At 36.6% G+C, this 10,293-nt stretch overlaps 1 pseudogene; it reads left to right on the top strand.

Annotated features, from left to right (window-relative positions):
• The first annotated feature begins 517 nt into the window (after positions 1 to 517).
• Positions 518 to 618, top strand: LOC132648914 (U6 spliceosomal RNA; annotated as a pseudogene).
• Positions 619 to 10,293: the final 9,675 nt, after the last annotated feature.

The following is a 10,293-nucleotide window of genomic DNA, read 5'->3' as shown; positions in this document are numbered from 1 at the left end:
GAAAGAAGAGGAGTTAATAAGACCTGGAGAGTACAGTAGCTCCAGAAGGAGAGCAACAGAAAGGAAATATATGGGCTCAGAGATATTTTCTGAGACTGATACTCCAAACAAGGACCATGTATGGAGATAACCTAGAACCCCTGCTCAGATGTAGCCCATAGGCCATGGCAGCTCATTTATCTAAGTGGGTTCCCTAATATGGGGAAGAGGGACTGTCTCTGACATGAACACAGTGGCTGGCTCTTTGAACACCCCCCCCCACCCTGAGGAAGGAGCAGCCTTACCAGGACACAGAGGAGGACAATGCAGCCAGTCCTGATGAGACATGATAAGCTAGGGTCAGATGGAAGGGGAGATGGACCTCCCCTATTGGTGCACTTGGAGAGGGGCATGAGAAGAGATGAGGGAGGGAGGGTAGGATTGGGAGGGAATGAGGGAGGAAGCTATAGCTAGGATGCAAAGCAAATAGAATATAATTAATGTAAAGAAATAAATGATAAATAAAAATAGGGAACCTACAGTTCCTTAGTACAGTTATTTTACAAATGAGAAATAAAAAGATTAGCATAGCCTATGTGCAAGGATGACAAGCAAATTCATGAACTTTTCTCTTTATTTATTTCAGAACAAAGAAAGAATATTGAAGTTTCAAGGAAAAAGGCCAAGTTACATATAAAGGCAGAAATACACCCAACATTTCATCAGAGACTCTTAAAGAGTACAGGAGTGACAACAAAGAGTTATAGGAGTGTAGGTCACCCAAGGCAGCCATACCACTAAAAAGTTCCCCTCTCCCAAACAGGTGACTCAGAAACTATGATTCCATGAAGTTTCCCACATAACCTCCAGGTAGCTTGACTGCTCTATGGCTGAAAGTCTTCTAAGCAACAATTTACTCTCTTAAAAAATTATTTCCTATGACTTTTAAAACAAAGCAACAGTCACTGCTTTTCAATTTTTTTTTCAAAAAAACCTAAGATCTATTCTCAGTGCCCATAACTGAATGTTCACAACTACCAGTTACTATAGAAACAGTAGATTAGACACCCTCCTCTGAACTCTACAACAGCTATGCACATATGCCCGATATGCAACAGGCCTATGTGTAAATAAAAATTAAATTTGAACGTTAAAAATCAATAATCTTTGTTAAATCATTTTGTATTTAATATTTTTTAAAATGTAAGAAAAAACTTAAAAATCTGGATAAAATTTCCTTTTATCAATAAACGTTTAGCCTTTGCCTTTTATAAAATCTCATCAATTGATAAATAAATTCCTTCTAATTTTAACCTTAAATATCTTATAATTTCAAGGACCAAACAGAACAATGTAAATGCACTTTTCATTGCAATTCCTATTGCTGTATTATTACACAAATAATCAAACCAAGTCAAATTGGCAGTTAAGGCATCAAGCAAAGGAGCATTTTATTTTCTAGGTTTTGTTACCAGATGTATTTAGGGAAATTAAAATATTTTCCCATATTTCCTCCCATCTTCATTTTTTAAACATTCCATTAATAAACAAAGTTTAGTTAAATACTATGTGATCTGTATAATTATTATATAGTTTATAGTATAGATTTTAAACACACAAATCTTTTATAAATTAACACACAGTTCTCACAGAGAAAATATGAGCTATGTGTGTTACCATGTCTGTTTTAAATAATGAGGAATTAAACTAAAAAAAAAAAATCACTGCTCTCACATCCATTACCATAGCCAGATATGGTGATAAGATTTAAGCAAATTGGCTGGCCTTTGTGTGTGCATGCATGCATGTGTGTGTGTGTGTGTGTGTGTGTGTGTGTGTGTATTCTCAAGTGAACACATTTCCACCACAGTGAAACTCAACAGGTACTGACCAGGTTGTTTTGTGAGACAGGTGCTGGTTGGTCGCTGACTCAACTAGATTGCCCACCTAGTTGAAAGCCCCAAGCAGACATCTGTCTCTACTTGTGCTAAAATTCCAAGTGTGGTCTACCAAATACAGCTGTTAACATGTAGGTTCTGGTGCTCAACATTGGGCCTTTAAGCTTCTGTTGCAAGTAGTTTTTGAGCTGAGCTGTTATATCTTCCTTAGTCTGTGTTCTTAAGCAATCCAGTTGTTACTTCCATATCACGAATTATATATGAAATATTATTGTGAACAGTTCGTATTAAGTAGATTACATAATGCATGAATAAAATAAACAAACATCTCCATGTAAATATGTATATTTATCTATCTGTATTTTATTGCAATCTCACAGGCCTACAGAAAGTTAAAGCTTTGCTGTACATACCATCAGAATGAAAATTTTGTTTTTATAATGTCACATGGTAGTTCAAGAGTAGTAGAGTTAGAGTAATTCTTCACGGTACTCAGGTGTTTAACAGAATGAGATGTTTTTTTAGGAACAATTTGGCCTTTTATATTTAAACATAAGCTCTCATCCTGTAATTCTAGCCTTCATTATACAGCTCAGAGAAATTCTTGCAATTATTAAAACTATTTCTCATTTTTTTTTCAGCAAATCTATGTCCTGTTAAAATTAAAAGAAGGGCCTTTGGCTTTGGAGACCAGCTTGAAATCTTCCCTAATACAGTTTTCATGTGGTACTTTAGGGAGGCATGTTGTGGCTTGCCTTCCCAGCATTCAAAGACAAACTGCTAACAGCTTGGTTAACCCATGGTGGAATGTTTGGACCCTTGATTTGCTCTGTGGAAGAGGGTCACCTGGACCCTGATGTGAGATTTTCTTTCACATTGACGTTCCACTTCACACTGATGAAAACACTAGCTCCTGAAAAGGTGCTCACACCCTTAAAGAAGCTTTCCTTGAACTGTACCTGTGGAGCAGCCTGTCTGCTGCATCCACAAAGCTGCTTTTTCTATGGGGAAAGGTGGTTTTCAAAACAAATTTGATAATTCTATGCAGTATTGTCGTTACTGAAGCCATGTTATAGAATGTTTAAATATTTAACCCTTTTGTGGGACCTGAAAAAACTCAGTGGATAAAGGTACTCTTTTATAAGACATTATGGCTTCAGTTCCATCCCTGGACAGTACACAGTAGTAGAAGGAGACAACCTAATTAATAGAACTATTCCTCTGACTATTCCACAGAGATGACATAGAATGCTAATTCTCCCACACACAGACAACAAATAAAGAAATGCAAATTTTAAAATTATTTTTTATACAGAGCAGAAAGCGTTTTTTAATAAGGCGTACAGACATTTTCATCAGACTTTTGAAGTATGATGATGAAATTAGGAGGAATAATGTGAGTCATGATGCTTTACACTTAGCAAAGTGAGAAATAAGCATCACATTTGGTGTATTTAATTTTAATCAAATATAGAAAAATAATGGTATAAATGATTACTGAAAGAGTGTGGAACTTGAGATCTGAAATATGGTTTAGGTTTCTGTTGTGCCATACTGAGCATCTCTGAACCCCAACTATAAAGGGGACAAGAAACTAATCAATTTGAGATGATCAAGATGGCATAAAGAGGCCAAAAATACATAAAGTAAAACTGTTATGGAGTAATATCATAAATTACTGTCCAATCAAGGACTTGATTTGTAGTCTGTACATTTTTGCTATATATTCAGCCTTTTATGATTTTGTTGTCTCCAAGACACACACTAGTGATTTAATATATTCTTCCTACTTCGTGAGAATTTTGAGATTGAATTACTTGACATAGGTCACAGTTTACTAAAACATGCTATGTGTTATTTTTAATTTATGTTATTAAGAAGATCTATGCTGTTTTGCTTACTTATAAAATATATGAAGAGATTAAGAATGGCAAAGGAGGGGCCGGAAAAAGATGGCACAGAGGCTAAGAGCACTGCCTGTTCTTCCAGAGGTCCTGAGTTCGATTCCCAGCAAGCACATGGTGGCTCACACCCATTTGTAATGAGATCTGGTGCTCTCTTCTGGCCTGCATGTGTACATGCAGGCAGAACACTGTATAGATAATAAATAAAATAAAATCTTTAAAGTAATAATGGAAGAAGGAAAAGATGCATAAAGCATGAATATAATAGTATTTTGGCAATGAGTGTGGGAAAGACTTCTACAAAAGTATTTCAACTTTTGTGTATGTATGAAATTTTCATATCACAAGTTCTTTATAAAAAGGAATAAGTGGTGCATATGAAGGTTTTAATTTTCTTTGTTCTGGCTGAAAACCCAAAACAAGGGTTCGTGGGAGAGAATAAGTAGCTGACATGTAAAGTGACATTTTCTTAGAGAAAGAATGAAAAAAAATTGGTAAAAATGAATATATGCTCCTTAAATTTCTGGCTCTGAGTGTGGAGGACTTCTTTGTGGCACAGTCATTTAAAATCTTATAACTTTATAAGCAGTGAAATTATTTTCTATATTTATTTTTAGTAATTATAATCCACATCCTAACTATTTAAAAATTATGTATCTATTTCAAAGACACATACATTATGCCATTTATTGCCCTGTAAATCACCCTTGCATGGCACTTCTGGGCTTTTTGCCAATAACTTATAACATATAATTGTACCAGAAGGCTCAACTTACATTTTATCTAGAATCATATCTACAGTTATTTTATCTGACTATTTTAAAATCATAATGAACAGCATGGAAGGGAGAAGAAAGGAAAGAAAGTACATTTTCCACAAAGCATAACAATGGTCATCACTATTTACATATACTTTGCTACACAATTGAAAACATTCCTTTGCAGGAACCATGTTTAAATTTTGAATAATTTCTGTTGTATTGATTTTCTCATAATTTTTTCTGGTTTTTTTTTATTTGAATTTTATGTACCTATGAAATATAATTACAATGTTGGGTTAAAGGCCCTGGCTTATAAGAAGTCTTTTTCTGCCTCAAGACTGTTTAAGTTTTGATTCGTGACAGTACCCTACTTTGTGTAAAAACTTATCCAAGCTGCTGCAATACCCACTATTATTAGTCTCTTCATATAACAAATCCTGGTTCTTTAACTTGCCTTCCCCCCCCCCTTAACTGTAATGCTGATTGAGTTTATTTTCATTATGTTTTTTTTTTCAAATACTCTAAAATTCACAAGTGCTGTGTTTCATCCATTTCTAGCTTCAACATTTGACCTTAGGTCTATTACAGGACCACTGCACCAAGGCAACAGTATGGCAGGTGTGCAGAATTTTAGCTTTCAGTAAAAGGTCACATGTGAGTGGAATATCAATATTTTTTCCACATGAAGAGCTCAAGAACTGATAAATATTCAATATGTAAAATATCCTGTGATGTCGCAATGATAGACTTGATAAATCCCTTAAACTAGCAAGACTGCTCCATGTGGCCTTTGTTTCCTTAAAAAAAAATCTTGTTGCAGGGCTGGAGTGATGGCTCAGTGGTTAAGAGCACCCTCTGCTCTTCCCAAAAGACCCAGGTTCAACTCCCAGCATCCACACGGCAGCTCACAACTATAACGCCAGTTCCAAGGGATCTGACACCTTCACACTAATGCATATAAAATAAAAAAATTAAAAAAAAAAAAAAAACTTGTTGAGATCCTCTGGAACCTGGAAAAAAAATGGCCTTGTGTTCTGAGACTGGCAGTCTTATTTGTTGCCTTGAACCTAGACAGAGGTTCTCAGTTGACAATGTCCAAAGATAATACCAGACATGCAAATAAACCCTTACACCATAAAAACAACAACAACAAAACAAACAAACAAACAAACAAACAACAAAAAAACATAGTAAGCAAATGAGCTTACAGGGCTTCTGTGTTGCTGAATTTTTGGAGATGTCTAGAATTAGGAAGTTGGAAAGATTTATTGCTTTTTAACTTCTTGAGTTCTTTATATATTCTGGATATAAGCCCACTGTCAGATATAGGGTTGGTGAAGAACCTTTCCCAGTCTGTAGGCTGTCGTTTTGTTCTGACGACAGTGTCTTTTGCTTTACAGAAGCTTTTCAGTTTCATGAGGTCCCATTTATTGATTGTTTATCTTAGAGCCTGTGCTGTTGGTGTTCTGTTCAGGAAGTTGTCTCCTGTGCCAATGAGTTCTAGGTTCTTCCCCACTTTTTCTCACCAATTTAGAGTATCTGGTTTTATGTTGAGGTCTTTGATCCACTAGGGCTTTAGTTTTGTGCAGGGTGATAAATATGGATCTATTTTCATTTTTCTGCATGTAGACATCCAGTTGGACTCCATGCATGTTACTTGGTTGGAGTATGAGTCTCGGGAAAGACCCCTGTGTTCAAATATTCTGGTTCTGTTGCTCTCCTTGTGGGGTTCCTGTCCTCTCCAGATCTTTTGAGAAAAAATAAAGTTGTGAAGACAAGGGTAAAGGGTGAGTAAAAAAAAAAATAAAAAGATGAATATTGCAAATCTCTAGACATTGTATGTTCATAATCACTGAAATATTAAAATACATCCACACATACATAATAAGGGATAGACGTATTAGTGGTGCAATATAAAAGAGATTTATTTTTCTGTTTGTGGTGCCAAAACATCATGATATGCGGTTCATCTTACTAAAACCAGGAGTTTTCTTTCTGTAGTTGGAAGCTGGAAAGTCTCAGAAGAGAGCCCAGAAAAATCAGTGTCTGGTTAATGAATATGGGAATATATCCTCATTCATTGAAAACATCTTTTCTATGGAAAAGAGAAAGAAAAATTTCTCAGGTCTCCACTATAAGCACATTAATTACATTCTCATGGCCTCTCTCCTTATAATTTCATGACCTCTCATTTGTTACATATATTCATAGCATTACTCAGTGTTTCACAATATAAACTTGGAGGCACACACACACCCAAACACATAGAAAAGAGTTAAACATTAAGGAAAAACTTTCTGGATATTACAAAGACCTCAGTGCTATGACAATTTTAGACAATCTTTTACATATAATAGATGCTCTTAAAAGTATAGTAGGTATGGAGATGCATGCAAGAATATACACCACCTTGAATACATAATATGTGATTTATGTAGTGAATAGCAGAAACTACAGTGAAAATTACATGTGACAGTGATACCTTATAATATCATAATATACATTTTGTCCCTGCAAAAGAAATACCTTCACACATACCTTGCAAACAAAGAAACACTGAGGTTAAGCTTTCATCTTTCACTGAAGCATTCACGAAGAAACAAATACAGTAAGCTCTTACTAGATGTATCAAGAGCAGGTAATATTCTCTGGAATGAATAAAAAGCATCTCTCCTGCATGTATTCTACAACCATTTTCTTTATGTCCGTATTTAGGTTAAGGTGGCTCTTATGGGACCCAGTGAGAAAAAACTTGTTTAATAACACAATGATAGATTTACTTCTGGGACTTTATTATATGGTTCTCAAATATCTAGGCACATTTTTCTCACCAATAGTATTGTGAAGCCAAAATCCATGGGTCATAATCTGACACTTTACATTACTTACCTTGAGATCCTTCCAAAATTAGCTTCAGCTCATATGTTATGTCAGTACCTGAGTATTCCACCTCTAGTCTCTTGACTTGATCTGATTTTCTTAGGTTCCAAATGAACTCTGCTACCACATTATTGCATCTCTTCCAATGCTTGTTCCTCTCAAACAGGCACTCAGAAATGCGCCGGGCATACGCTCATACACATTTTCTCGGGATGTACAAAAACAACATTTCTATCATTTCATACATCTAAAAGTATAACTTAGCATCAAGCTGAAATTAATTTCTTTCTTTAGAATAACAGTGTTGCTTATTAAGGAGAGGTCTGCTTTCCACAGGTTGGAGAAGTTCTCATAGTCTTGGTTTATTGGTGGCATGTCACATAATCCCCACATTACCACAGTTGGCCTCTGAAAGACTCTACTGATCTATGTTTTGAAGCAGAGGCTGAGACTCATAACCAAACTTTGGGCAGAGTACAGGGAATCTTATAAAAGAAGGGGAGATAGAAAGGCGTGGAGGGGACAAGAGCTCCAAAACAAAGCCAACAGAGACATAAAACTGAGCTCTGGGGGCCCTGCAGAGACTGATACCCCAACCAAGGACAATGCATGAAGAGGACTTAAAACCCCTGTTCAGATGTAGCCCATAGTCTCCCTGTGGGTTCCTTAATAGGGGGAACATGGGCTTTCTCTGGCATAAACTCAGTGATAGGGTCTCTGATCACCTCCCCATGAGAGGTGCAGTCTTGCCAGGGCACAGAGGAAGACAATGCAACCAGTCCTGAGGAGACCTGATAAGCTAGGTTCAATAAAAGGGGTGGAGGAACTCCCCTATCAGTGGACAAGGGGAGGAGAATAAATGAAGAAGAGTGGCAGAGGGCGGGATTGGGAGGAGACCAGGGATACAGCCAGGATAAAAAATAGAATAAATTGTAATAAATGATAATAATAAAAATTAAAAAGAATTGAGAACAATGTTTCTCAATTCAACTTTCTGTGAAGAATTTCTGATGAGCATTGCTAAGTGTGATTTGAAAGCAATTACACAAACTAATAATCACACTTGCAAAGAAATTTAAAAGATGCTTCATAACACTTTAAACATGAGACACTCAGAGTGCTTTAGCAATGTGAAGATAGATTATTCATTCCAAATCATAACTTCAGTAGTTGGAAATAATGACAATAATGTTGTATTTTATGTGGTTATTAGCTGAATTCTACCTAGTAATGGAATCTAGTCTCTAATATCTCCAAAGTAAAACGTTGTTTTTAGTGCTTCCAAACCTATGCAATTCATAGGGGCAGCAATGAAGTGAGAGCTCTAGCAGTTTTTAGTTTGTTATTTTCAGGAGATATTTCTAAAACTCAAAATAAATTGTAAACAACTTGTTAATCATACACACAATAGGTAATACATATTTTTAAAGTTTCTATAATAAAAACCTGCTTGAGGAAGCCTGAAAACAAAGAGTATACTCAATTTCTGTAGCGTAAAGCTCTTCTGATAAATCACAGGTAAAGTCATATTTATATAATGTGCACTACCCTTGTGCAAATAAACTTTATTACATCTAATTTCTTTTTCTCTTATTCTTAAGAATGTCACTGTTCTTTGTCTTAACTCCTTTTTGGTTTTAAGAAACTGTTATTCTCTTTATTTTAATAAACACTAATATATACTTTTCCAAAGGTGACTTTCATAACTAGTTTTAAATGATAAAAATGTATCATCTTCTTTTTATTTGTGAAATTTATTCTCTCCTACAGTACATCCTGACCATGATTCTCACCCCTCCTTTCTTCTCAGTGACCCCTCCTCTAATTTTCCCTATCTCCAGATCCATTTATTATTCATTTTCCTACAGAAAAGAGCAGCCCTCCCATGTATATGAAGCCAACATGGCATAACAAAGACACGATAAGACTCAGAACAAGCCCTAATAACAAAGCTGGGAGAAGCAACCCAATAGGAGAAAAAGGGTCCCGACGAAGGGGAAAGAGTCAGATAGCCTCACTCTGTTAGGATTCCCACAAAACACCAAGCTAAATAACCACAACATATATGTAGAGTTCCTCATGCAGACCCATGCAGGTGCAAAGGTTAGCACTGGAGTCTCTGTGAGCCCTTATGAGCCCTGCTTAGTAGACTGTGTGAGCCTGTTTTCCTGGTGTCTGCAACTTCTCCGGCTCCTGCAGTCCTTCCTAACTCTCTTCCATGGGTTTCTCCACTCTGTCTAATGTTTGCCAATAGGTTTCTGCATTTGTTGCCATCACCTGCAACAAAAAAAAAGCCTCTCTGATGATGATCGGGCTATGCACTAATGTATGATTATAGTAGAATGTCACTAGGAGGAATTTCATTTACTTTTTTGTCAGTCATTTTGGTTTCTGTTCCATCCAGGTTCCAGTTCCAGACTATCTAGGCAGTTTTGAGCCTGGGCTCACTCTCATGGTGTGTGCCTAAAATTACTACAGTCATTGGTTGGCAGCTCCCACAAGCACTTAGCTTCCATTGCCCCCCCACCCCCAGCACATCAAAAAGTCAGGACAGATTGTAAGTTGAAGGTTTTGTGGCTGGGTTGGTGGTTCAGTCCCACCACTATGTTGAAAGCCTTCATTGAGCCTCTCACTTTATTTATTCATTTCCTTCCTTCCTTCCTTCCTTCCTTCCTTCCTTCCTTTCTTCCTTTTGTTCTTTCTTTTTTTCTTTCTTTCTTTCTTTCTGCACTTTACATCCTGGTCGTAGCCCCATCCTTCCTCCCCTCCCAGTCCTACCTTCCCACTCTCTCCCTCTCCCTCTCCCCTATTTTTCAGAAGAGAAGAACCCCCCTTGCAAGCCATCCTAGCTCATCAGAGCTGAATGTGTCT

Source organism: Meriones unguiculatus, chromosome 17, assembly GCF_030254825.1.
Source record: "Meriones unguiculatus strain TT.TT164.6M chromosome 17, Bangor_MerUng_6.1, whole genome shotgun sequence".
NCBI lineage: Eukaryota > Metazoa > Chordata > Mammalia > Rodentia > Muridae > Meriones > Meriones unguiculatus.
This window is presented reverse-complemented; position numbering and strand designations above follow the sequence as displayed.